Source organism: Carassius gibelio, chromosome B20, assembly GCF_023724105.1.
Source record: "Carassius gibelio isolate Cgi1373 ecotype wild population from Czech Republic chromosome B20, carGib1.2-hapl.c, whole genome shotgun sequence".
Taxonomy (NCBI): Eukaryota; Metazoa; Chordata; class Actinopteri; order Cypriniformes; family Cyprinidae; genus Carassius; species Carassius gibelio.
In genome coordinates this window covers 23,690,330-23,714,213 of record NC_068415.1, presented here as the reverse complement: position 1 = coordinate 23,714,213, position 23,884 = coordinate 23,690,330, and the positions used below count along the sequence as shown (strand labels likewise).

At 45.4% G+C, this 23,884-nt stretch overlaps 38 non-coding genes across 38 annotated transcripts; all 38 read right to left on the bottom strand.

The window, feature by feature from the left end:
• Window positions 1-191: 191 nt before the first annotated feature.
• On the bottom strand, window positions 192-264 carry trnav-cac (transfer RNA valine (anticodon CAC)). The gene has a single exon. It is a non-coding gene; the product is annotated as a tRNA-Val (tRNA).
• Window positions 265-387: 123 nt separating this feature from the next.
• Window positions 388-460, bottom strand: trnav-aac (transfer RNA valine (anticodon AAC)). The gene has a single exon. It is a non-coding gene; the product is annotated as a tRNA-Val (tRNA).
• Window positions 461-1,355: 895 nt separating this feature from the next.
• trnav-cac (transfer RNA valine (anticodon CAC)) lies at window positions 1,356-1,428 on the bottom strand. The gene has a single exon. It is a non-coding gene; the product is annotated as a tRNA-Val (tRNA).
• A 123-nt stretch (window positions 1,429-1,551) lies between these two features.
• On the bottom strand, window positions 1,552-1,624 carry trnav-aac (transfer RNA valine (anticodon AAC)). The gene has a single exon. It is a non-coding gene; the product is annotated as a tRNA-Val (tRNA).
• An 895-nt stretch (window positions 1,625-2,519) lies between these two features.
• Window positions 2,520-2,592, bottom strand: trnav-cac (transfer RNA valine (anticodon CAC)). The gene has a single exon. It is a non-coding gene; the product is annotated as a tRNA-Val (tRNA).
• A 123-nt stretch (window positions 2,593-2,715) lies between these two features.
• Window positions 2,716-2,788, bottom strand: trnav-aac (transfer RNA valine (anticodon AAC)). The gene has a single exon. It is a non-coding gene; the product is annotated as a tRNA-Val (tRNA).
• A 2,134-nt stretch (window positions 2,789-4,922) lies between these two features.
• Window positions 4,923-4,995, bottom strand: trnav-cac (transfer RNA valine (anticodon CAC)). The gene has a single exon. It is a non-coding gene; the product is annotated as a tRNA-Val (tRNA).
• Window positions 4,996-5,118: 123 nt separating this feature from the next.
• trnav-aac (transfer RNA valine (anticodon AAC)) lies at window positions 5,119-5,191 on the bottom strand. Its single transcript has one exon. It is a non-coding gene; the product is annotated as a tRNA-Val (tRNA).
• An 883-nt stretch (window positions 5,192-6,074) lies between these two features.
• On the bottom strand, window positions 6,075-6,147 carry trnav-cac (transfer RNA valine (anticodon CAC)). Its single transcript has one exon. It is a non-coding gene; the product is annotated as a tRNA-Val (tRNA).
• A 123-nt stretch (window positions 6,148-6,270) lies between these two features.
• On the bottom strand, window positions 6,271-6,343 carry trnav-aac (transfer RNA valine (anticodon AAC)). The gene has a single exon. It is a non-coding gene; the product is annotated as a tRNA-Val (tRNA).
• Window positions 6,344-7,226: 883 nt separating this feature from the next.
• trnav-cac (transfer RNA valine (anticodon CAC)) lies at window positions 7,227-7,299 on the bottom strand. Its single transcript has one exon. It is a non-coding gene; the product is annotated as a tRNA-Val (tRNA).
• Window positions 7,300-7,422: 123 nt separating this feature from the next.
• On the bottom strand, window positions 7,423-7,495 carry trnav-aac (transfer RNA valine (anticodon AAC)). Its single transcript has one exon. It is a non-coding gene; the product is annotated as a tRNA-Val (tRNA).
• Window positions 7,496-8,390: 895 nt separating this feature from the next.
• On the bottom strand, window positions 8,391-8,463 carry trnav-cac (transfer RNA valine (anticodon CAC)). Its single transcript has one exon. It is a non-coding gene; the product is annotated as a tRNA-Val (tRNA).
• Window positions 8,464-8,586: 123 nt separating this feature from the next.
• Window positions 8,587-8,659, bottom strand: trnav-aac (transfer RNA valine (anticodon AAC)). The gene has a single exon. It is a non-coding gene; the product is annotated as a tRNA-Val (tRNA).
• An 883-nt stretch (window positions 8,660-9,542) lies between these two features.
• On the bottom strand, window positions 9,543-9,615 carry trnav-cac (transfer RNA valine (anticodon CAC)). The gene has a single exon. It is a non-coding gene; the product is annotated as a tRNA-Val (tRNA).
• Window positions 9,616-9,738: 123 nt separating this feature from the next.
• trnav-aac (transfer RNA valine (anticodon AAC)) lies at window positions 9,739-9,811 on the bottom strand. Its single transcript has one exon. It is a non-coding gene; the product is annotated as a tRNA-Val (tRNA).
• Window positions 9,812-11,945: 2,134 nt separating this feature from the next.
• trnav-cac (transfer RNA valine (anticodon CAC)) lies at window positions 11,946-12,018 on the bottom strand. The gene has a single exon. It is a non-coding gene; the product is annotated as a tRNA-Val (tRNA).
• A 123-nt stretch (window positions 12,019-12,141) lies between these two features.
• On the bottom strand, window positions 12,142-12,214 carry trnav-aac (transfer RNA valine (anticodon AAC)). The gene has a single exon. It is a non-coding gene; the product is annotated as a tRNA-Val (tRNA).
• An 895-nt stretch (window positions 12,215-13,109) lies between these two features.
• Window positions 13,110-13,182, bottom strand: trnav-cac (transfer RNA valine (anticodon CAC)). Its single transcript has one exon. It is a non-coding gene; the product is annotated as a tRNA-Val (tRNA).
• A 123-nt stretch (window positions 13,183-13,305) lies between these two features.
• trnav-aac (transfer RNA valine (anticodon AAC)) lies at window positions 13,306-13,378 on the bottom strand. The gene has a single exon. It is a non-coding gene; the product is annotated as a tRNA-Val (tRNA).
• Window positions 13,379-14,273: 895 nt separating this feature from the next.
• trnav-cac (transfer RNA valine (anticodon CAC)) lies at window positions 14,274-14,346 on the bottom strand. The gene has a single exon. It is a non-coding gene; the product is annotated as a tRNA-Val (tRNA).
• Window positions 14,347-14,469: 123 nt separating this feature from the next.
• On the bottom strand, window positions 14,470-14,542 carry trnav-aac (transfer RNA valine (anticodon AAC)). The gene has a single exon. It is a non-coding gene; the product is annotated as a tRNA-Val (tRNA).
• Window positions 14,543-15,438: 896 nt separating this feature from the next.
• trnav-cac (transfer RNA valine (anticodon CAC)) lies at window positions 15,439-15,511 on the bottom strand. Its single transcript has one exon. It is a non-coding gene; the product is annotated as a tRNA-Val (tRNA).
• A 123-nt stretch (window positions 15,512-15,634) lies between these two features.
• On the bottom strand, window positions 15,635-15,707 carry trnav-aac (transfer RNA valine (anticodon AAC)). The gene has a single exon. It is a non-coding gene; the product is annotated as a tRNA-Val (tRNA).
• Window positions 15,708-16,602: 895 nt separating this feature from the next.
• trnav-cac (transfer RNA valine (anticodon CAC)) lies at window positions 16,603-16,675 on the bottom strand. Its single transcript has one exon. It is a non-coding gene; the product is annotated as a tRNA-Val (tRNA).
• A 123-nt stretch (window positions 16,676-16,798) lies between these two features.
• trnav-aac (transfer RNA valine (anticodon AAC)) lies at window positions 16,799-16,871 on the bottom strand. Its single transcript has one exon. It is a non-coding gene; the product is annotated as a tRNA-Val (tRNA).
• An 896-nt stretch (window positions 16,872-17,767) lies between these two features.
• On the bottom strand, window positions 17,768-17,841 carry trnav-cac (transfer RNA valine (anticodon CAC)). The gene has a single exon. It is a non-coding gene; the product is annotated as a tRNA-Val (tRNA).
• A 123-nt stretch (window positions 17,842-17,964) lies between these two features.
• Window positions 17,965-18,037, bottom strand: trnav-aac (transfer RNA valine (anticodon AAC)). The gene has a single exon. It is a non-coding gene; the product is annotated as a tRNA-Val (tRNA).
• An 895-nt stretch (window positions 18,038-18,932) lies between these two features.
• On the bottom strand, window positions 18,933-19,005 carry trnav-cac (transfer RNA valine (anticodon CAC)). The gene has a single exon. It is a non-coding gene; the product is annotated as a tRNA-Val (tRNA).
• Window positions 19,006-19,128: 123 nt separating this feature from the next.
• trnav-aac (transfer RNA valine (anticodon AAC)) lies at window positions 19,129-19,201 on the bottom strand. Its single transcript has one exon. It is a non-coding gene; the product is annotated as a tRNA-Val (tRNA).
• An 895-nt stretch (window positions 19,202-20,096) lies between these two features.
• On the bottom strand, window positions 20,097-20,169 carry trnav-cac (transfer RNA valine (anticodon CAC)). Its single transcript has one exon. It is a non-coding gene; the product is annotated as a tRNA-Val (tRNA).
• A 123-nt stretch (window positions 20,170-20,292) lies between these two features.
• trnav-aac (transfer RNA valine (anticodon AAC)) lies at window positions 20,293-20,365 on the bottom strand. The gene has a single exon. It is a non-coding gene; the product is annotated as a tRNA-Val (tRNA).
• An 896-nt stretch (window positions 20,366-21,261) lies between these two features.
• trnav-cac (transfer RNA valine (anticodon CAC)) lies at window positions 21,262-21,335 on the bottom strand. The gene has a single exon. It is a non-coding gene; the product is annotated as a tRNA-Val (tRNA).
• Window positions 21,336-21,458: 123 nt separating this feature from the next.
• Window positions 21,459-21,531, bottom strand: trnav-aac (transfer RNA valine (anticodon AAC)). The gene has a single exon. It is a non-coding gene; the product is annotated as a tRNA-Val (tRNA).
• Window positions 21,532-22,426: 895 nt separating this feature from the next.
• Window positions 22,427-22,499, bottom strand: trnav-cac (transfer RNA valine (anticodon CAC)). The gene has a single exon. It is a non-coding gene; the product is annotated as a tRNA-Val (tRNA).
• A 123-nt stretch (window positions 22,500-22,622) lies between these two features.
• Window positions 22,623-22,695, bottom strand: trnav-aac (transfer RNA valine (anticodon AAC)). The gene has a single exon. It is a non-coding gene; the product is annotated as a tRNA-Val (tRNA).
• Window positions 22,696-23,590: 895 nt separating this feature from the next.
• On the bottom strand, window positions 23,591-23,663 carry trnav-cac (transfer RNA valine (anticodon CAC)). The gene has a single exon. It is a non-coding gene; the product is annotated as a tRNA-Val (tRNA).
• Window positions 23,664-23,786: 123 nt separating this feature from the next.
• trnav-aac (transfer RNA valine (anticodon AAC)) lies at window positions 23,787-23,859 on the bottom strand. The gene has a single exon. It is a non-coding gene; the product is annotated as a tRNA-Val (tRNA).
• Window positions 23,860-23,884: the final 25 nt, after the last annotated feature.

Below are 23,884 nucleotides of genomic sequence, written 5' to 3'. Positions count from 1 at the left end.
AGAAGAAAGCCAAGCAGGCTTGGAATGTCACGGTTGTGGGATAGGTTAAGGTCAAACAATGACTGCTCTTTCATATCTACATCAACTATACCTTTAGTGACTGTACTCATGCCTCTTGGCCGCAAAGCCTTGGAAGCGTTGAGTTCCTCCTCAACAGAAACCCACCTAAACAATTGTGAAAAGAGATGCAGTGTTCCCGCCCAGTTTCGAACTGGGGACCTTTCGCGTGTGAGGCGAACGTGATAACCACTACACTACGGAAACCCACTACCTAAAGAGGTCTGAAATCGTTCTGTGCAGGCTCGGCAATATGCGCATAAACGTTAAACCTTCTGAAGCCAACTGTCGGCTCAAAGGTGTTTATACATTTCTTCAAAAGAGGACAGCTGTTTCTGCTCGGTTTTGAACCGAGGACCTTTCGCGTGTTAGGCGAATGTGATGACCACTACACTACAGAAACTCCACAGGCTAACGATAGTGCTTTTTGGGAAAATATTTATACTGTGATGTGCCCGAAAGCAAATAGACAATCTGCGTAAGTCCCACACACAAGAGGACAGAGTTCATTCGGCCTGGCAGTATATGCTGAGTTTCCTGAAACGCTACCCTTAACTTACCTCGGAATTAAACACTTGCAGCGTGATATCAAGCTGAAACCTGCCTTCCTGTGCTAGTCTCAAACTAACAAACCCAAAGTTTCAAGAGCACAGGAGAAACTCGAAAATGTCTCTTGGTGATTTTTGTTGGTCAAATTGTAGAGTTTCTCCATTCTTCTTGAAACTCACCACAGGGGTAGCACGTGTCCAGACTAGCATGGGAAAGCAAGTTTTAGCTTGATATCTCTTCAGAAAGCTGAGATGTGGACTTGCCACGTACAATCTACCCTATTGTAAAAAAACAGGCTGTTTGTGGTCAGTCGAATTCCGAGGGTTTAACACGTCTGGGTGCTTCGGGAGGAAGTGAGGAGCCACCTGAACAGGTTTATTGGCAGATTCGTTGACCATTGTGTTGAATTTCAAGAAGGTTAGCCATGTGTTAGAAACTGCTACGGCTTGCATCATTTTATCAGGAAATCTCTACACCTGTGTAGTGAAGGGCCTTCGTGATGCAGAGCTGCTGCTCAACAGAGGGCCACTCAGACAAATCTCTTTTTTCGTGTTCCTCAGAAGAAAGCCACGCAGGCTTGGAATGTCACGGTTGTGGGATAGGTTAAGGTCAAACAATGACTGCTCTTTCATTTCTGCATCAACTATACCTTTAGTGACTGTACTCATGCCTCTTGGCCGCAAAGCCTTGGAAGCGTTGAGTTCCTCCTCAACAGAAACCCACCTAAACAATTGTGAAAAGAGATGCAGTGTTCCCGCCCAGTTTCGAACTGGGGACCTTTCGCGTGTGAGGCGAACGTGATAGCCACTACACTACGGAAACCCACTACCTAAAGAAGTCTGAAATCGTTCTGTGCAGGCTTGGCAATATGCGCATAAACGTTAAACCTTCTGAAGCCAACTGTCGGCTCAAAGGTGTTTATACATTTCTTCAAAAGAGGACAGCTGTTTCTGCTCGGTTTTGAACCGAGGACCTTTCGCGTGTTAGGCGAATGTGATGACCACTACACTACAGAAACTCCACAGGCTAACGATAGTGCTTTTTGGGAAAATATTTATACTGTGATGTGCCCGAAAGCAAATAGACAATCTGCGTAAGTCCCACACACAAGAGGACAGAGTTCATTCGGCCTGGCAGTATATGCTGAGTTTCCTGAAACGCTACCCTTAACTTACCTCGGAATTAAACACTTGCAGCGTGATATCAAGCTGAAACCTGCCTTCCTGTGCTAGTCTCAAACTAACAAACCCAAAGTTTCAAGAGCACAGGAGAAACTCGAAAATGTCTCTTGGTGATTTTTGTTGGTCAAATTGTAGAGTTTCTCCATTCTTCTTGAAACTCACCACAGGGGTAGCACGTGTCCAGACTAGCATGGGAAAGCAAGTTTTAGCTTGATATCTCTTCAGAAAGCTGAGATGTGGACTTGCCACGTACAATCTACCCTATTGTAAAAAAACAGGCTGTTTGTGGTCAGTCGAATTCCGAGGGTTTAACACGTCTGGGTGCTTCGGGAGGAAGTGAGGAGCCACCTGAACAGGTTTATTGGCAGATTCGTTGACCATTGTGTTGAATTTCAAGAAGGTTAGCCATGTGTTAGAAACTGCTACGGCTTGCATCATTTTATCAGGAAATCTCTACACCTGTGTAGTGAAGGGCCTTCGTGATGCAGAGCTGCTGCTCAACAGAGGGCCACTCAGACAAATCTCTTTTTTCGTGTTCCTCAGAAGAAAGCCACGCAGGCTTGGAATGTCACGGTTGTGGGATAGGTTAAGGTCAAACAATGACTGCTCTTTCATTTCTGCATCAACTATACCTTTAGTGACTGTACTCATGCCTCTTGGCCGCAAAGCCTTGGAAGCGTTGAGTTCCTCCTCAACAGAAACCCACCTAAACAATTGTGAAAAGAGATGCAGTGTTCCCGCCCAGTTTCGAACTGGGGACCTTTCGCGTGTGAGGCAAACGTGATAGCCACTACACTACGGAAACCCACTACCTAAAGAAGTCTGAAATCGTTCTGTGCAGGCTTGGCAATATGCGCATAAACGTTAAACCTTCTGAAGCCAACTGTCGGCTCAAAGGTGTTTATACATTTCTTCAAAAGAGGACAGCTGTTTCTGCTCGGTTTTGAACCGAGGACCTTTCGCGTGTTAGGCGAATGTGATGACCACTACACTACAGAAACTCCACAGGCTAACGATAGTGCTTTTTGGGAAAATATTTATACTGTGATGTGCCCGAAAGCAAATAGACAATCTGCGTAAGTCCCACACACAAGAGGACAGAGTTCATTCGGCCTGGCAGTATATGCTGAGTTTCCTGAAATGCTACCCTTAACTTACCTCGGAATTAAACACTTGCAGCGTGATATCAAGCTGAAACCTGCCTTCCTGTGCTAGTCTCAAACTAACAAACCCAAAGTTTCAAGAGCACAGGAGAAACTCGAAAATGTCTCTTGGTGATTTTTGTTGGTCAAATTGTAGAGTTTCTCCATTCTTCTTGAAACTCACCACAGGGGTAGCACGTGTCCAGACTAGCATGGGAAAGCAAGTTTTAGCTTGATATCTCTTCAGAAAGCTGAGATGTGGACTTGCCACGTACAATCTACCCTATTGTAAAAAAACAGGCTGTTTGTGGTCAGTCGAATTCCGAGGGTTTAACACGTCTGGGTGCTTCGGGAGTAAGTGAGGAGCCACCTGAACAGGTTTATTGGCAGATTCGTTGACCATTGTGTTGAATTTCAAGAAGGTTAGCCATGTGTTAGAAACTGCTACGGCTTGCATCATTTTATCAGGAAATAACACTCCAGATGGATGTGTTTTAAAGTTCGTCAAGGGGACACACAGACTGCTTGTGGTCACAGTCTTTGTATTACCAGTGGACAGAAGGGCAGTTAGTGGTCACATAGGCGGTGAGAGGGACAGATGGGCTGTTTGTGGTGACACAGGTGATTATTGGGACAGAGAGGGCCGGCGCGCAGGGGTCTAAGGACGGCCTGCCACGTACCCCCTTTTAGGCGCCCCTTGAGGCCCTGCCCTTACTTGATGGCCTAGGCGGAAAAAGACCCTTACACAAGAGGACAGATTTCATTCGGCGTGGCAGTCTACGCAGAGTTCCCTAAAATCTCTTCTTTGGTGTTTCTCAGAAGAAAGCCACGCAGGCTTGGAATGTCACAGTTGTGGGTTAGGTTTAGGTCAAACAATATCTGCTCTTTCATTTCTGCATCAACTTTACCTTTAGTGACTGTATTCATGCCTCTTGGCCGCAAAGCCTTGGAAGCGTTGAGTTCCTCCTCAACAGAAACCCACCTGAACGATTTTGACCGTGATAACCTCTACACTATTGAAGCCTGCAGCCAAAGAGGTGTCAGATCTTTTCATCGCAAGCATCGTGGAGCGCGAATCAAATTCCAGATTCCGTTGCGCTCTTCAGTCTGCAAATACCTTCTATTTTTAGCAGCAAACCAAGCAATTCTCCAGTAATCTGCGGGACAATCTGCGTAAGTCCCACACACAAGAGGACAGAGTTCATTCGGCCTGGCAGTATATGCTGAGTTTCCTGAAACGCTACCCTTAACTTACCTCGGAATTAAACACTTGCAGCGTGATATCAAGCTGAAACCTGCCTTCCTGTGCTAGTCTCAAACTAACAAACCCAAAGTTTCAAGAGCACAGGAGAAACTCGAAAATGTCTCTTGGTGATTTTTGTTGGTCAAATTGTAGAGTTTCTCCAATCTTCTTGAAACTCACCACAGGGGTAGCACGTGTCCAGACTAGCATGGGAAAGCAAGTTTTAGCTTGATATCTCTTCAGAAAGCTGAGATGTGGACTTGCCACGTACAATCTACCCTATTGTAAAAAAACAGGCTGTTTGTGGTCAGTCGAATTCCGAGGGTTTAACACGTCTGGGTGCTTCGGGAGTAAGTGATGAGCCACCTGAACAGGTTTATTGGCAGATTCGTTGACCATTGTGTTGAATTTCAAGAAGGTTAGCCATGTGTTAGAAACTGCTACGGCTTGCATCATTTTATCAGGAAATCTCTACACCTGTGTAGAGAAGGGCCTTCGTGATGCAGAGCTGCTGCTCAACAGAGGGCCATTCAGACAAATCTCTTTTTTCGTGTTCCTCAGAAGAAAGCCACGCAGGCTTGGAATGTCACGGTTGTGGGATAGGTTAAGGTCAAACAATGACTGCTCTTTCATTTCTGCATCAACTATACCTTTAGTGACTGTACTCATGCCTCTTGGCCGCAAAGCCTTGGAAGCGTTGAGTTCCTCCTCAACAGAAACCCACCTAAACAATTGTGAAAAGAGATGCAGTGTTCCCGCCCAGTTTCGAACTGGGGACCTTTCGCGTGTGAGGCGAACGTGATAACCACTACACTACGGAAACCCACTACCTAAAGAAGTCTGAAATCGTTCTGTGCAGGCTCGGCAATATGCGCATAAACGTTAAACCTTCTGAAGCCAACTGTCGGCTCAAAGGTGTTTATACATTTCTTCAAAAGAGGACAGCTGTTTCTGCTCGGTTTTGAACCGAGGACCTTTCGCGTGTTAGGCGAATGTGATGACCACTACACTACAGAAACTCCACAGGCTAACGATAGTGCTTTTTGGGAAAATATTTATACTGTGATGTGCCCGAAAGCAAATAGACAATCTGCGTAAGTCCCACACACAAGAGGACAGAGTTCATTCGGCCTGGCAGTATATGCTGAGTTTCCTGAAACGCTACCCTTAACTTACCTCGGAATTAAACACTTGCAGCGTGATATCAAGCTGAAACCTGCCTTCCTGTGCTAGTCTCAAACTAACAAACCCAAAGTTTCAAGAGCACAGGAGAAACTCGAAAATGTCTCTTGGTGATTTTTGTAGAGTTTCTCCATTCTTCTTGAAACTCACCACAGGGGTAGCACGTGTCCAGACTAGCATGGGAAAGCAAGTTTTAGCTTGATATCTCTTCAGAAAGCTGAGATGTGGACTTGCCACGTACAATCTACCCTATTGTAAAAAAACAGGCTGTTTGTGGTCAGTCGAATTCCGAGGGTTTAACACGTCTGGGTGCTTCGGGAGTAAGTGAGGAGCCACCTGAACAGGTTTATTGACAGATTCGTTGACCATTGTGTTGAATTTCAAGAAGGTTAGCCATGTGTTAGAAACTGCTACGGCTTGCATCATTTTATCAGGAAATCTCTACACCTGTGTAGAGAAGGGCCTTCGTGATGCAGAGCTGCTGCTCAACAGAGGGCCACTCAGACAAATCTCTTTTTTCGTGTTCCTCAGAAGAAAGCCACGCAGGCTTGGAATGTCACGGTTGTGGGATAGGTTAAGGTCAAACAATGACTGCTCTTTCATTTCTGCATCAACTATACCTTTAGTGACTGTACTCATGCCTCTTGGCCGCAAAGCCTTGGAAGCGTTGAGTTCCTCCTCAACAGAAACCCACCTAAACAATTGTGAAAAGAGATGCAGTGTTCCCGCCCAGTTTCGAACTGGGGACCTTTCGCGTGTGAGGCGAACGTGATAACCACTACACTACGGAAACCTACTACCTAAAGAAGTCTGAAATCGTTCTGTGCAGGCTCGGCAATATGCGCATAAACGTTAAACCTTCTGAAGCCAACTGTCGGCTCAAAGGTGTTTATACATTTCTTCAAAAGAGGACAGCTGTTTCTGCTCGGTTTTGAACCGAGGACCTTTCGCGTGTTAGGCGAATGTGATGACCACTACACTACAGAAACTCCACAGGCTAACGATAGTGCTTTTTTGGAAAATATTTATACTGTGATGTGCCCGAAAGCAAATAGACAATCTGCGTAAGTCCCACACACAAGAGGACAGAGTTCATTCGGCCTGGCAGTATATGCTGAGTTTCCTGAAACGCTACCCTTAACTTACCTCGGAATTAAACACTTGCAGCGTGATATCAAGCTGAAACCTGCCTTCCTGTGCTAGTCTCAAACTAACAAACCCAAAGTTTCAAGAGCACAGGAGAAACTCGAAAATGTCTCTTGGTGATTTTTGTAGAGTTTCTCCATTCTTCTTGAAACTCACCACAGGGGTAGCACGTGTCCAGACTAGCATGGGAAAGCAAGTTTTAGCTTGATATCTCTTCAGAAAGCTGAGATGTGGACTTGCCACGTACAATCTACCCTATTGTAAAAAAACAGGCTGTTTGTGGTCAGTCGAATTCCGAGGGTTTAACACGTCTGGGTGCTTCGGGAGTAAGTGAGGAGCCACCTGAACAGGTTTATTGACAGATTCGTTGACCATTGTGTTGAATTTCAAGAAGGTTAGCCATGTGTTAGAAACTGCTACGGCTTGCATCATTTTATCAGGAAATCTCTACACCTGTGTAGAGAAGGGCCTTCGTGATGCAGAGCTGCTGCTCAACAGAGGGCCACTCAGACAAATCTCTTTTTTCGTGTTCCTCAGAAGAAAGCCACGCAGGCTTGGAATGTCACGGTTGTGGGATAGGTTAAGGTCAAACAATGACTGCTCTTTCATTTCTGCATCAACTATACCTTTAGTGACTGTACTCATGCCTCTTGGCCGCAAAGCCTTGGAAGCGTTGAGTTCCTCCTCAACAGAAACCCACCTAAACAATTGTGAAAAGAGATGCAGTGTTCCCGCCCAGTTTCGAACTGGGGACCTTTCGCGTGTGAGGCGAACGTGATAACCACTACACTACGGAAACCTACTACCTAAAGAAGTCTGAAATCGTTCTGTGCAGGCTCGGCAATATGCGCATAAACGTTAAACCTTCTGAAGCCAACTGTCGGCTCAAAGGTGTTTATACATTTCTTCAAAAGAGGACAGCTGTTTCTGCTCGGTTTTGAACCGAGGACCTTTCGCGTGTTAGGCGAATGTGATGACCACTACACTACAGAAACTCCACAGGCTAACGATAGTGCTTTTTTGGAAAATATTTATACTGTGATGTGCCCGAAAGCAAATAGACAATCTGCGTAAGTCCCACACACAAGAGGACAGAGTTCATTCGGCCTGGCAGTATATGCTGAGTTTCCTGAAACGCTACCCTTAACTTACCTCGGAATTAAACACTTGCAGCGTGATATCAAGCTGAAACCTGCCTTCCTGTGCTAGTCTCAAACTAACAAACCCAAAGTTTCAAGAGCACAGGAGAAACTCGAAAATGTCTCTTGGTGATTTTTGTTGGTCAAATTGTAGAGTTTCTCCATTCTTCTTGAAACTCACCACAGGGGTAGCACGTGTCCAGACTAGCATGGGAAAGCAAGTTTTAGCTTGATATCTCTTCAGAAAGCTGAGATGTGGACTTGCCACGTACAATCTACCCTATTGTAAAAAAACAGGCTGTTTGTGGTCAGTCGAATTCCGAGGGTTTAACACGTCTGGGTGCTTCGGGAGTAAGTGAGGAGCCACCTGAACAGGTTTATTGGCAGATTCGTTGACCATTGTGTTGAATTTCAAGAAGGTTAGCCATGTGTTAGAAACTGCTACGGCTTGCATCATTTTATCAGGAAATCTCTACACCTGTGTAGAGAAGGGCCTTCGTGATGCAGAGCTGCTGCTCAACAGAGGGCCATTCAGACAAATCTCTTTTTTCGTGTTCCTCAGAAGAAAGCCACGCAGGCTTGGAATGTCACGGTTGTGGGATAGGTTAAGGTCAAACAATGACTGCTCTTTCATTTCTGCATCAACTATACCTTTAGTGACTGTACTCATGCCTCTTGGCCGCAAAGCCTTGGAAGCGTTGAGTTCCTCCTCAACAGAAACCCACCTAAACAATTGTGAAAAGAGATGCAGTGTTCCCGCCCAGTTTCGAACTGGGGACCTTTCGCGTGTGAGGCGAACGTGATAACCACTACACTACGGAAACCCACTACCTAAAGAAGTCTGAAATCGTTCTGTGCAGGCTCGGCAATATGCGCATAAACGTTAAACCTTCTGAAGCCAACTGTCGGCTCAAAGGTGTTTATACATTTCTTCAAAAGAGGACAGCTGTTTCTGCTCGGTTTTGAACCGAGGACCTTTCGCGTGTTAGGCGAATGTGATGACCACTACACTACAGAAACTCCACAGGCTAACGATAGTGCTTTTTGGGAAAATATTTATACTGTGATGTGCCCGAAAGCAAATAGACAATCTGCGTAAGTCCCACACACAAGAGGACAGAGTTCATTCGGCCTGGCAGTATATGCTGAGTTTCCTGAAACGCTACCCTTAACTTACCTCGGAATTAAACACTTGCAGCGTGATATCAAGCTGAAACCTGCCTTCCTGTGCTAGTCTCAAACTAACAAACCCAAAGTTTCAAGAGCACAGGAGAAACTCGAAAATGTCTCTTGGTGATTTTTGTAGAGTTTCTCCATTCTTCTTGAAACTCACCACAGGGGTAGCACGTGTCCAGACTAGCATGGGAAAGCAAGTTTTAGCTTGATATCTCTTCAGAAAGCTGAGATGTGGACTTGCCACGTACAATCTACCCTATTGTAAAAAAACAGGCTGTTTGTGGTCAGTCGAATTCCGAGGGTTTAACACGTCTGGGTGCTTCGGGAGTAAGTGAGGAGCCACCTGAACAGGTTTATTGACAGATTCGTTGACCATTGTGTTGAATTTCAAGAAGGTTAGCCATGTGTTAGAAACTGCTACGGCTTGCATCATTTTATCAGGAAATCTCTACACCTGTGTAGAGAAGGGCCTTCGTGATGCAGAGCTGCTGCTCAACAGAGGGCCACTCAGACAAATCTCTTTTTTCGTGTTCCTCAGAAGAAAGCCACGCAGGCTTGGAATGTCACGGTTGTGGGATAGGTTAAGGTCAAACAATGACTGCTCTTTCATTTCTGCATCAACTATACCTTTAGTGACTGTACTCATGCCTCTTGGCCGCAAAGCCTTGGAAGCGTTGAGTTCCTCCTCAACAGAAACCCACCTAAACAATTGTGAAAAGAGATGCAGTGTTCCCGCCCAGTTTCGAACTGGGGACCTTTCGCGTGTGAGGCGAACGTGATAACCACTACACTACGGAAACCTACTACCTAAAGAAGTCTGAAATCGTTCTGTGCAGGCTCGGCAATATGCGCATAAACGTTAAACCTTCTGAAGCCAACTGTCGGCTCAAAGGTGTTTATACATTTCTTCAAAAGAGGACAGCTGTTTCTGCTCGGTTTTGAACCGAGGACCTTTCGCGTGTTAGGCGAATGTGATGACCACTACACTACAGAAACTCCACAGGCTAACGATAGTGCTTTTTTGGAAAATATTTATACTGTGATGTGCCCGAAAGCAAATAGACAATCTGCGTAAGTCCCACACACAAGAGGACAGAGTTCATTCGGCCTGGCAGTATATGCTGAGTTTCCTGAAACGCTACCCTTAACTTACCTCGGAATTAAACACTTGCAGCGTGATATCAAGCTGAAACCTGCCTTCCTGTGCTAGTCTCAAACTAACAAACCCAAAGTTTCAAGAGCACAGGAGAAACTCGAAAATGTCTCTTGGTGATTTTTGTTGGTCAAATTGTAGAGTTTCTCCATTCTTCTTGAAACTCACCACAGGGGTAGCACGTGTCCAGACTAGCATGGGAAAGCAAGTTTTAGCTTGATATCTCTTCAGAAAGCTGAGATGTGGACTTGCCACGTACAATCTACCCTATTGTAAAAAAACAGGCTGTTTGTGGTCAGTCGAATTCCGAGGGTTTAACACGTCTGGGTGCTTCGGGAGTAAGTGAGGAGCCACCTGAACAGGTTTATTGGCAGATTCGTTGACCATTGTGTTGAATTTCAAGAAGGTTAGCCATGTGTTAGAAACTGCTACGGCTTGCATCATTTTATCAGGAAATAACACTCCAGATGGATGTGTTTTAAAGTTCGTCAAGGGGACACACAGACTGCTTGTGGTCACAGTCTTTGTATTACCAGTGGACAGAAGGGCAGTTAGTGGTCACATAGGCGGTGAGAGGGACAGATGGGCTGTTTGTGGTGACACAGGTGATTATTGGGACAGAGAGGGCCGGCGCGCAGGGGTCTAAGGACGGCCTGCCACGTACCCCCTTTTAGGCGCCCCTTGAGGCCCTGCCCTTACTTGATGGCCTAGGCGGAAAAAGACCCTTACACAAGAGGACAGATTTCATTCGGCGTGGCAGTCTACGCAGAGTTCCCTAAAATCTCTTCTTTGGTGTTTCTCAGAAGAAAGCCACGCAGGCTTGGAATGTCACAGTTGTGGGTTAGGTTTAGGTCAAACAATATCTGCTCTTTCATTTCTGCATCAACTTTACCTTTAGTGACTGTATTCATGCCTCTTGGCCGCAAAGCCTTGGAAGCGTTGAGTTCCTCCTCAACAGAAACCCACCTGAACGATTTTGACCGTGATAACCTCTACACTATTGAAGCCTGCAGCCAAAGAGGTGTCAGATCTTTTCATCGCAAGCATCGTGGAGCGCGAATCAAATTACAGATTCCGTTGCGCTCTTCAGTCTGCAAATACCTTCTATTTTTAGCAGCAAACCAAGCAATTCTCCAGTTATCTGCGGGACAATCTGCGTAAGTCCCACACACAAGAGGACAGAGTTCATTCGGCCTGGCAGTATATGCAGAGTTTCCTGAAACGCTACCCTTAACTTACCTCGGAATTAAACACTTGCAGTGTGATATCAAGCTGAAATCTGCCTTCCTGTGCTAGTCTCAAACTAACAAACCCAAAGTTTCAAGAGCACAGGAGAAACTCGAAAATGTCTCTTGGTGATTTTTGTTGGTCAAATTGTAGAGTTTCTCCATTCTTCTTGAAACTCACCACAGGGGTAGCACGTGTCCAGACTAGCATGGGAAAGCAAGTTTTAGCTTGATATCTCTTCAGAAAGCTGAGATGTGGACTTGCCACGTACAATCTACCCTATTGTAAAAAAACAGGCTGTTTGTGGTCAGTCGAATTCCGAGGGTTTAACACGTCTGGGTGCTTCGGGAGTAAGTGAGGAGCCACCTGAACAGGTTTATTGGCAGATTCGTTGACCATTGTGTTGAATTTCAAGAAGGTTATCCATGTGTTAGAAACTGCTACGGCTTGCATCATTTTATCAGGAAATCTCTACACCTGTGTAGAGAAGGGCCTTCGTGATGCAGAGCTGCTGCTCAACAGAGGGCCACTCAGACAAATCTCTTTTTTCGTGTTCCTCAGAAGAAAGCCAAGCAGGCTTGGAATGTCACGGTTGTGGGATAGGTTAAGGTCAAACAATGACTGCTCTTTCATTTCTGCATCAACTATACCTTTAGTGACTGTACTCATGCCTCTTGGCCGCAAAGCCTTGGAAGCGTTGAGTTCCTCCTCAACAGAAACCCACCTAAACAATTGTGAAAAGAGATGCAGTGTTCCCGCCCAGTTTCGAACTGGGGACCTTTCACGTGTGAGGCGAACGTGATAACCACTACACTACGGAAACCCACTACCTAAAGAAGTCTGAAATCGTTCTGTGCAGGCTCGGCAATATGTGCATAAACGTTAAACCTTCTGAAGCCAACTGTCGGCTCAAAGGTGTTTATACATTTCTTCAAAAGAGGACAGCTGTTTCTGCTCGGTTTTGAACCGAGGACCTTTCGCGTGTTAGGCGAATGTGATGACCACTACACTACAGAAACTCCACAGGCTAACGATAGTGCTTTTTGGGAAAATATTTATACTGTGATGTGCCCGAAAGCAAATAGACAATCTGCGTAAGTCCCACACACAAGAGGACAGAGTTCATTCGGCCTGGCAGTATATGCAGAGTTTCCTGAAACGCTACCCTTAACTTACCTCGGAATTAAACACTTGCAGTGTGATATCAAGCTGAAATCTGCCTTCCTGTGCTAGTCTCAAACTAACAAACCCAAAGTTTCAAGAGCACAGGAGAAACTCGAAAATGTCTCTTGGTGATTTTTGTTGGTCAAATTGTAGAGTTTCTCCATTCTTCTTGAAACTCACCACAGGGGTAGCACGTGTCCAGACTAGCATGGGAAAGCAAGTTTTAGCTTGATATCTCTTCAGAAAGCTGAGATGTGGACTTGCCACGTTCAATCTACCCTATTGTAAAAAAACAGGCTGTTTGTGGTCAGTCGAATTCCGAGGGTTTAACACGTCTGGGTGCTTCGGGAGTAAGTGAGGAGCCACCTGAACAGGTTTATTGGCAGATTCGTTGACCATTGTGTTAAATTTCAAGAAGGTTATCCATGTGTTAGAAACTGCTACGGCTTGCATCATTTTATCAGGAAATCTCTACACCTGTGTAGAGAAGGGCCTTCGTGATGCAGAGCTGCTGCTCAACAGAGGGCCACTCAGACAAATCTCTTTTTTCGTGTTCCTCAGAAGAAAGCCAAGCAGGCTTGGAATGTCACGGTTGTGGGATAGGTTAAGGTCAAACAATGACTGCTCTTTCATATCTACATCAACTATACCTTTAGTGACTGTACTCATGCCTCTTGGCCGCAAAGCCTTGGAAGCGTTGAGTTCCTCCTCAACAGAAACCCACCTAAACAATTGTGAAAAGAGATGCAGTGTTCCCGCCCAGTTTCGAACTGGGGACCTTTCGCGTGTGAGGCGAACGTGATAACCACTACACTACGGAAACCCACTACCTAAAGAGGTCTGAAATCGTTCTGTGCAGGCTCGGCAATATGCGCATAAACGTTAAACCTTCTGAAGCCAACTGTCGGCTCAAAGGTGTTTATACATTTCTTCAAAAGAGGACAGCTGTTTCTGCTCGGTTTTGAACCGAGGACCTTTCGCGTGTTAGGCGAATGTGATGACCACTACACTACAGAAACTCCACAGGCTAACGATAGTGCTTTTTGGGAAAATATTTATACTGTGATGTGCCCGAAAGCAAATAGACAATCTGCGTAAGTCCCACACACAAGAGGACAGAGTTCATTCGGCCTGGCAGTATATGCTGAGTTTCCTGAAACGCTACCCTTAACTTACCTCGGAATTAAACACTTGCAGCGTGATATCAAGCTGAAACCTGCCTTCCTGTGCTAGTCTCAAACTAACAAACCCAAAGTTTCAAGAGCACAGGAGAAACTCGAAAATGTCTCTTGGTGATTTTTGTTGGTCAAATTGTAGAGTTTCTCCATTCTTCTTGAAACTCACCACAGGGGTAGCACGTGTCCAGACTAGCATGGGAAAGCAAGTTTTAGCTTGATATCTCTTCAGAAAGCTGAGATGTGGACTTGCCACGTACAATCTACCCTATTGTAAAAAAACAGGCTGTTTGTGGTCAGTCGAATTCCGAGGGTTTAACACGTCTGGGTGCTTCGGGAGGAAGTGAGGAGCCACCTGAACAGGTTTATTGGCAGATTCGTTGACCATTGTGTTGAATTTCAAGAAGGTTAGCCATGTGTTAGAAACTGCTACGGCTTGCATCATTTTATCAGGAAATCTCTACACCTGTGTAGTGAAGGGCCTTCGTGATGCAGAGCTGCTGCTCAACAGAGGGCCACTCAGACAAATCTCTTTTTTCGTGTTCCTCAGAAGAAAGCCACGCAGGCTTGGAATGTCACGGTTGTGGGATAGGTTAAGGTCAAACAATGACTGCTCTTTCATTTCTGCATCAACTATACCTTTAGTGACTGTACTCATGCCTCTTGGCCGCAAAGCCTTGGAAGCGTTGAGTTCCTCCTCAACAGAAACCCACCTAAACAATTGTGAAAAGAGATGCAGTGTTCCCGCCCGGTTTCGAACTGGGGACCTTTCGCGTGTGAGGCGAACATGATAACCACTACACTACGGAAACCCACTACCTAAAGAAGTCTGAAATCGTTCTGTGCAGGCTTGGCAATATGCGCATAAACGTTAAACCTTCTGAAGCCAACTGTCGGCTCAAAGGTGTTTATACATTTCTTCAAAAGAGGACAGCTGTTTCTGCTCGGTTTTGAACCGAGGACCTTTCGCGTGTTAGGCGAATGTGATGACCACTACACTACAGAAACTCCACAGGCTAACGATAGTGCTTTTTGGGAAAATATTTATACTGTGATGTGCCCGAAAGCAAATAGACAATCTGCGTAAGTCCCACACACAAGAGGACAGAGTTCATTCGGCCTGGCAGTATATGCTGAGTTTCCTGAAACGCTACCCTTAAGTTACCTCGGAATTAAACACTTGCAGCGTGATATCAAGCTGAAACCTGCCTTCCTGTGCTAGTCTCAAACTAACAAACCCAAAGTTTTAAGAGCACAGGAGAAACTCGAAAATGTCTCTTGGTGATTTTTGTTGGTCAAATTGTAGAGTTTCTCCATTCTTCTTGAAACTCACCACAGGGGTAGCACGTGTCCAGACTAGCATGGGAAAGCAAGTTTTAGCTTGATATCTCTTCAGAAAGCCGAGATGTGGACTTGCCACGTACAATCTACCCTATTGTAAAAAAAACAGGCTGTTTGTGGTCAGTCAAATTCCGAGGGTTTAACACGTCTGGGTGCTTCGGGAGTAAGTGAGGAGCCACCTGAACAGGTTTATTGGCAGATTCGTTGACCATTGTGTTGAATTTCAAGAAGGTTAGCCATGTGTTAGAAACTGCTACGGCTTGCATCATTTTATCAGGAAATCTCTACACCTGTGTAGAGAAGGGCCTTCGTGATGCAGAGCTGCTGCTCAACAGAGGGCCACTCAGACAAATCTCTTTTTTCGTGTTCCTCAGAAGAAAGCCACGCAGGCTTGGAATGTCAAGGTTGTGGGATAGGTTAAGGTGAAACAATGACTGCTCTTTCATTTCTGCATCAACTATACCTTTAGTGACTGTACTCATGCCTCTTGGCCGCAAAGCCTTGGAAGCGTTGAGTTCCTCCTCAACAGAAACCCACCTAAACAATTGTGAAAAGAGATGCAGTGTTCCCGCCCAGTTTCGAACTGGGGACCTTTCGCGTGTGAGGCGAACGTGATAACCACTACACTACGGAAACCCACTACCTAAAGAAGTCTGAAATCGTTCTGTGCAGGCTCGGCAATATGCGCATAAACGTTAAACCTTCTGAAGCCAACTGTCGGCTCAAAGGTGTTTATACATTTCTTCAAAAGAGGACAGCTGTTTCTGCTCGGTTTTGAACCGAGGACCTTTCGCGTGTTAGGCGAATGTGATGACCACTACACTACAGAAATTCCACAGGCTAACGATAGTGCTTTTTGGGAAAATATTTATACTGTGATGTGCCCGAAAGCAAATAGACAATCTGCGTAAGTCCCACACACAAGAGGACAGAGTTCATTCGGCCTGGCAGTATATGCTGAGTTTCCTGAAACGCTACCCTTAACTTACCTCGGAATTAAACACTTGCAGCGTGATATCAAGCTGAAACCTGCCTTCCTGTGCTAGTCTCAAACTAACAAACCCAAAGTTTCAAGAGCACAGGAGAAACTCGAAAATGTCTCTTGGTGATTTTTGTTGGTCAAATTGTAGAGTTTCTCCATTCTTCTTGAAACTCACCACAGGGGTAGCACGTGTCCAGACTAGCATGGGAAAGCAAGTTTTAGCTTGATATCTCTTCAGAAAGCTGAGATGTGGACTTGCCACGTACAATCTACCCTATTGTAAAAAAACAGGCTGTTTGTGGTCAGTCGAATTCCGAGGGTTTAACACGTCTGGGTGCTTCGGGAGGAAGTGAGGAGCCACCTGAACAGGTTTATTGGCAGATTCGTTGACCATTGTGTTGAATTTCAAGAAGGTTAGCCATGTGTTAGAAACTGCTACGGCTTGCATCATTTTATCAGGAAATCTCTACACCTGTGTAGTGAAGGGCCTTCGTGATGCAGAGCTGCTGCTCAACAGAGGGCCACTCAGACAAATCTCTTTTTTCGTGTTCCTCAGAAGAAAGCCACGCAGGCTTGGAATGTCACGGTTGTGGGATAGGTTAAGGTCAAACAATGACTGCTCTTTCATTTCTGCATCAACTATACCTTTAGTGACTGTACTCATGCCTCTTGGCCGCAAAGCCTTGGAAGCGTTGAGTTCCTCCTCAACAGAAACCCACCTAAACAATTGTGAAAAGAGATGCAGTGTTCCCGCCCAGTTTCGAACTGGGGACCTTTCGCGTGTGAGGCGAACGTGATAACCACTACACTACGGAAACCCACTACCTAAAGAAGTCTGAAATCGTTCTGTGCAGGCTTGGCAATATGCGCATAAACGTTAAACCTTCTGAAGCCAACTGTCGGCTCAAAGGTGTTTATACATTTCTTCAAAAGAGGACAGCTGTTTCTGCTCGGTTTTGAACCGAGGACCTTTCGCGTGTTAGGCGAATGTGATGACCACTACACTACAGAAACTCCACAGGCTAACGATAGTGCTTTTTGGGAAAATATTTATACTGTGATGTGCCCGAAAGCAAATAGACAATCTGCGTAAGTCCCACACACAAGAGGACAGAGTTCATTCGGCCTGGCAGTATATGCTGAGTTTCCTGAAACGCTACCCTTAAGTTACCTCGGAATTAAACACTTGCAGCGTGATATCAAGCTGAAACCTGCCTTCCTGTGCTAGTCTCAAACTAACAAACCCAAAGTTTTAAGAGCACAGGAGAAACTCGAAAATGTCTCTTGGTGATTTTTGTTGGTCAAATTGTAGAGTTTCTCCATTCTTCTTGAAACTCACCACAGGGGTAGCACGTGTCCAGACTAGCATGGGAAAGCAAGTTTTAGCTTGATATCTCTTCAGAAAGCCGAGATGTGGACTTGCCACGTACAATCTACCCTATTGTAAAAAAAACAGGCTGTTTGTGGTCAGTCAAATTCCGAGGGTTTAACACGTCTGGGTGCTTCGGGAGTAAGTGAGGAGCCACCTGAACAGGTTTATTGGCAGATTCGTTGACCATTGTGTTGAATTTCAAGAAGGTTAGCCATGTGTTAGAAACTGCTACGGCTTGCATCATTTTATCAGGAAATCTCTACACCTGTGTAGAGAAGGGCCTTCGTGATGCAGAGCTGCTGCTCAACAGAGGGCCACTCAGACAAATCTCTTTTTTCGTGTTCCTCAGAAGAAAGCCACGCAGGCTTGGAATGTCACGGTTGTGGGATAGGTTAAGGTGAAACAATGACTGCTCTTTCATTTCTGCATCAACTATACCTTTAGTGACTGTACTCATGCCTCTTGGCCGCAAAGCCTTGGAAGCGTTGAGTTCCTCCTCAACAGAAACCCACCTAAACAATTGTGAAAAGAGATGCAGTGTTCCCGCCCAGTTTCGAACTGGGGACCTTTCGCGTGTGAGGCGAACGTGATAACCACTACACTTACTGAAACCCACTACCTAAAGAAGTCTGAAATCGTTCTGTGCAGGCTCGGCAATATGCGCATAAACGTTAAACCTTCTGAAGCCAACTGTCGGCTCAAAGGTGTTTATACATTTCTTCAAAAGAGGACAGCTGTTTCTGCTCGGTTTTGAACCGAGGACCTTTCGAGTGTTAGGCGAATGTGATGACCACTACACTACAGAAATTCCACAGGCTAACGATAGTGCTTTTTGGGAAAATATTTATACTGTGATGTGCCCGAAAGCAAATAGACAATCTGCGTAAGTCCCACACACAAGAGGACAGAGTTCATTCGGCCTGGCAGTATATGCTGAGTTTCCTGAAACGCTACCCTTAACTTACCTCGGAATTAAACACTTGCAGCGTGATATCAAGCTGAAACCTGCCTTCCTGTGCTAGTCTCAAACTAACAAACCCAAAGTTTCAAGAGCACAGGAGAAACTCGAAAATGTCTCTTGGTGATTTTTGTTGGTCAAATTGTAGAGTTTCTCCATTCTTCTTGAAACTCACCACAGGGGTAGCACGTGTCCAGACTAGCATGGGAAAGCAAGTTTTAGCTTGATATCTCTTCAGAAAGCTGAGATGTGGACTTGCCACGTACAATCTACCCTATTGTAAAAAAACAGGCTGTTTGTGGTCAGTCGAATTCCGAGGGTTTAACACGTCTGGGTGCTTCGGGAGTAAGTGAGGAGCCACCTGAACAGGTTTATTGGCAGATTCGTTGACCATTGTGTTGAATTTCAAGAAGGTTAGCCATGTGTTAGAAACTGCTACGGCTTGCATCATTTTATCAGGAAATCTCTACACCTGTGTAGAGAAGGGCCTTCGTGATGCAGAGCTGCTGCTCAACAGAGGGCCACTCAGACAAATCTCTTTTTTCGTGTTCCTCAGAAGAAAGCCACGCAGGCTTGGAATGTCACGGTTGTGGGATAGGTTAAGGTCAAACAATGACTGCTCTTTCATTTCTGCATCAACTATACCTTTAGTGACTGTACTCATGCCTCTTGGCCGCAAAGCCTTGGAAGCGTTGAGTTCCTCCTCAACAGAAACCCACCTAAACAATTGTGAAAAGAGATGCAGTGTTCCCGCCCAGTTTCTAACTGGGGACCTTTCGCGTGTGAGGCGAACGTGATAACCACTACACTACGGAAACCCACTACCTAAAGAAGTCTGAAATTGTTCTGTGCAGGCTCGGCAATATGCGCATAAACGTTAAACCTTCTGAAGCCAACTGTCGGCTCAAAGGTGTTTATACATTTCTTCAAAAGAGGACAGCTGTTTCTGCTCGGTTTTGAACCGAGGACCTTTCGCATGTTAGGCGAATGTGATGACCACTACACTACAGAAACTCCACAGGTTAACGATAGTGCTTTTTGGGAAAATATTTATACTGTGATGTGCCCGAAAGCAAATAGACAATCTGCGTAAGTCCCACACACAAGAGGACAGAGTTCATTCGGCCTGGCAGTATATGCTGAGTTTCCTGAAACGCTACCCTTAACTTACCTCGGAATTAAACACTTGCAGCGTGATATCAAGCTGAAACCTGCCTTTCTGTGCTAGTCTCAAACTAACAAACCCAAAGTTTCAAGAGCACAGGAGAAACTCGAAAATGTCTCTTGGTGATTTTTGTTGGTCAAATTGTAGAGTTTCTCCATTCTTCTTGAAACTCACCACAGGGGTATCACGTGTCCAGACTAGCATGGGAAAGCAAGTTTTAGCTTGATATCTCTTCAGAAAGCTGAGATGTGGACTTGCCACGTACAATCTACCCTATTGTAAAAAAACAGGCTGTTTGTGGTCAGTCGAATTCCGAGGGTTTAACACGTCTGGGTGCTTCGGGAGGAAGTGAGGAGCCACCTGAACAGGTTTATTGGCAGATTCGTTGACCATTGTGTTGAATTTCAAGAAGGTTAGCCATGTGTTAGAAACTGCTACGGCTTGCATCATTTTATCAGGAAATCTCTACACCTGTGTAGTGAAGGGCCTTCGTGATGCAGAGCTGCTGCTCAACAGAGGGCCACTCAGACAAATCTCTTTTTTCGTGTTCCTCAGAAGAAAGCCACGCAGGCTTGGAATGTCACGGTTGTGGGATAGGTTAAGGTCAAACAATGACTGCTCTTTCATTTCTGCATCAACTATACCTTTAGTGACTGTACTCATGCCTCTTGGCCGCAAAGCCTTGGAAGCGTTGAGTTCCTCCTCAACAGAAACCCACCTAAACAATTGTGAAAAGAGATGCAGTGTTCCCGCCCAGTTTCGAACTGGGGACCTTTCGCGTGTGAGGCGAACGTGATAACCACTACACTACGGAAACCCACAACCTAAAGAAGTCTGAAATCGTTCTGTGCAGGCTTGGCAATATGCGCATAAACGTTAAACCTTCTGAAGCCAACTGTCGGCTCAAAGGTGTTTATACATTTCTTCAAAAGAGGACAGCTGTTTCTGCTCGGTTTTGAACCGAGGACCTTTCGCGTGTTAGGCGAATGTGATGACCACTACACTACAGAAACTCCACAGGCTAACGATAGTGCTTTTTGGGAAAATATTTATACTGTGATGTGCCCGAAAGCAAATAGACAATCTGCGTAAGTCCCACACACAAGAGGACAGAGTTCATTCGGCCTGGCAGTATATGCTGAGTTTCCTGAAACGCTACCCTTAAGTTACCTCGGAATTAAACACTTGCAGCGTGATATCAAGCTGAAACCTGCCTTCCTGTGCTAGTCTCAAACTAACAAACCCAAAGTTTTAAGAGCACAGGAGAAACTCGAAAATGTCTCTTGGTGATTTTTGTTGGTCAAATTGTAGAGTTTCTCCATTCTTCTTGAAACTCACCACAGGGGTAGCACGTGTCCAGACTAGCATGGGAAAGCAAGTTTTAGCTTGATATCTCTTCAGAAAGCCGAGATGTGGACTTGCCACGTACAATCTACCCTATTGTAAAAAAAACAGGCTGTTTGTGGTCAGTCAAATTCCGAGGGTTTAACACGTCTGGGTGCTTCGGGAGTAAGTGAGGAGCCACCTGAACAGGTTTATTGGCAGATTCGTTGACCATTGTGTTGAATTTCAAGAAGGTTAGCCATGTGTTAGAAACTGCTACGGCTTGCATCATTTTATCAGGAAATCTCTACACCTGTGTAGAGAAGGGCCTTCGTGATGCAGAGCTGCTGCTCAAAAGAGGGCCACTCAGACAAATCTCTTTTTTCGTGTTCCTCAGAAGAAAGCCACGCAGGCTTGGAATGTCACGGTTGTGGGATAGGTTAAGGTGAAACAATGACTGCTCTTTCATTTCTGCATCAACTATACCTTTAGTGACTGTACTCATGCCTCTTGGCCGCAAAGCCTTGGAAGCGTTGAGTTCCTCCTCAACAGAAACCCACCTAAACAATTGTGAAAAGAGATGCAGTGTTCCCGCCCAGTTTCGAACTGGGGACCTTTCGCGTGTGAGGCGAACGTGATAACCACTACACTTACTGAAACCCACTACCTAAAGAAGTCTGAAATCGTTCTGTGCAGGCTCGGCAATATGCGCATAAACGTTAAACCTTCTGAAGCCAACTGTCGGCTCAAAGGTGTTTATACATTTCTTCAAAAGAGGACAGCTGTTTCTGCTCGGTTTTGAACCGAGGACCTTTCGCGTGTTAGGCGAATGTGATGACCACTACACTACAGAAATTCCACAGGCTAACGATAGTGCTTTTTGGGAAAATATTTATACTGTGATGTGCCCGAAAGCAAATAGACAATCTGCGTAAGTCCCACACACAAGAGGACAGAGTTCATTCGGCCTGGCAGTATATGCTGAGTTTCCTGAAACGCTACCCTTAACTTACCTCGGAATTAAACACTTGCAGCGTGATATCAAGCTGAAACCTGCCTTCCTGTGCTAGTCTCAAACTAACAAACCCAAAGTTTCAAGAGCACAGGAGAAACTCGAAAATGTCTCTTGGTGATTTTTGTTGGTCAAATTGTAGAGTTTCTCCATTCTTCTTGAAACTCACCACAGGGGTAGCACGTGTCCAGACTAGCATGGGAAAGCAAGTTTTAGCTTGATATCTCTTCAGAAAGCTGAGATGTGGACTTGCCACGTACAATCTACCCTATTGTAAAAAAACAGGCTGTTTGTGGTCAGTCGAATTCCGAGGGTTTAACACGTCTGGGTGCTTCGGGAGTAAGTGAGGAGCCACCTGAACAGGTTTATTGGCAGATTCGTTGACCATTGTGTTGAATTTCAAGAAGGTTAGCCATGTGTTAGAAACTGCTACGGCTTGCATCATTTTATCAGGAAATCTCTACACCTGTGTAGAGAAGGGCCTTCGTGATGCAGAGCTGCTGCTCAACAGAGGGCCACTCAGACAAATCTCTTTTTTCGTGTTCCTCAGAAGAAAGCCACGCAGGCTTGGAATGTCACGGTTGTGGGATAGGTTAAGGTCAAACAATGACTGCTCTTTCATTTCTGCATCAACTATACCTTTAGTGACTGTACTCATGCCTCTTGGCCGCAAAGCCTTGGAAGCGTTGAGTTCCTCCTCAACAGAAACCCACCTAAACAATTGTGAAAAGAGATGCAGTGTTCCCGCCCAGTTTCAAACTGGGGACCTTTCGCGTGTGAGGCGAACGTGATAACCACTACACTACGGAAACCCACTACCTAAAGAAGTCTGAAATCGTTCTGTGCAGGCTCGGCAATATGCGCATAAACGTTAAACCTTCTGAAGCCAACTGTCGGCTCAAAGGTGTTTATACATTTCTTCAAAAGAGGACAGCTGTTTCTGCTCGGTTTTGAACCGAGGACCTTTCGCGTGTTAGGCGAATGTGATGACCACTACACTACAGAAATTCCACAGGCTAACGATAGTGCTTTTTGGGAAAATATTTATACTGTGATGTGCCCGAAAGCAAATAGACAATCTGCGTAAGTCCCACACACAAGAGGACAGAGTTCATTCGGCCTGGCAGTATATGCTGAGTTTCCTGAAACGCTACCCTTAACTTACCTCGGAATTAAACACTTGCAGCGTGATATCAAGCTGAAACCTGCCTTCCTGTGCTAGTCTCAAACTAACAAACCCAAAGTTTCAAGAGCACAGGAGAAACTCGAAAATGTCTCTTGGTGATTTTTGTTGGTCAAATTGTAGAGTTTCTCCATTCTTCTTGAAACTCACCACAGGGGTAGCACGTGTCCAGACTAGCATGGGAAAGCAAGTTTTAGCTTGATATCTCTTCAGAAAGCTGAGATGTGGACTTGCCACGTACAATCTACCCTATTGTAAAAAAACAGGCTGTTTGTGGTCAGTCGAATTCCGAGGGTTTAACACGTCTGGGTGCTTCGGGAGTAAGTGAGGAGCCACCTGAACAGGTTTATTGGCAGATTCGTTGACCATTGTGTTGAATTTCAAGAAGGTTAGCCATGTGTTAGAAACTGCTACGGCTTGCATCATTTTATCAGGAAATCTCTACACCTGTGTAGAGAAGGGCCTTCGTGATGCAGAGCTGCTGCTCAACAGAGGGCCACTCAGACAAATCTCTTTTTTCGTGTTCCTCAGAAGAAAGCCACGCAGGCTTGGAATGTCACGGTTGTGGGATAGGTTAAGGTCAAACAATGACTGCTCTTTCATTTCTGCATCAACTATACCTTTAGTGACTGTACTCATGCCTCTTGGCCGCAAAGCCTTGGAAGCGTTGAGTTCCTCCTCAACAGAAACCCACCTAAACAATTGTGAAAAGAGATGCAGTGTTCCCGCCCAGTTTCGAACTGGGGACCTTTCGCGTGTGAGGCGAACGTGATAACCACTACACTACGGAAACCCACTACCTAAAGAAGTCTGAAATTGTTCTGTGCAGGCTCGGCAATATGCGCATAAACGTTAAACCTTCTGAAGCCAACTGTCGGCTCAAAGGTGTTTATACATTTCTTCAAAAGAGGACAGCTGTTTCTGCTCGGTTTTGAACCGAGGACCTTTCGCATGTTAGGCGAATGTGATGACCACTACACTACAGAAACTCCACAGGTTAACGATAGTGCTTTT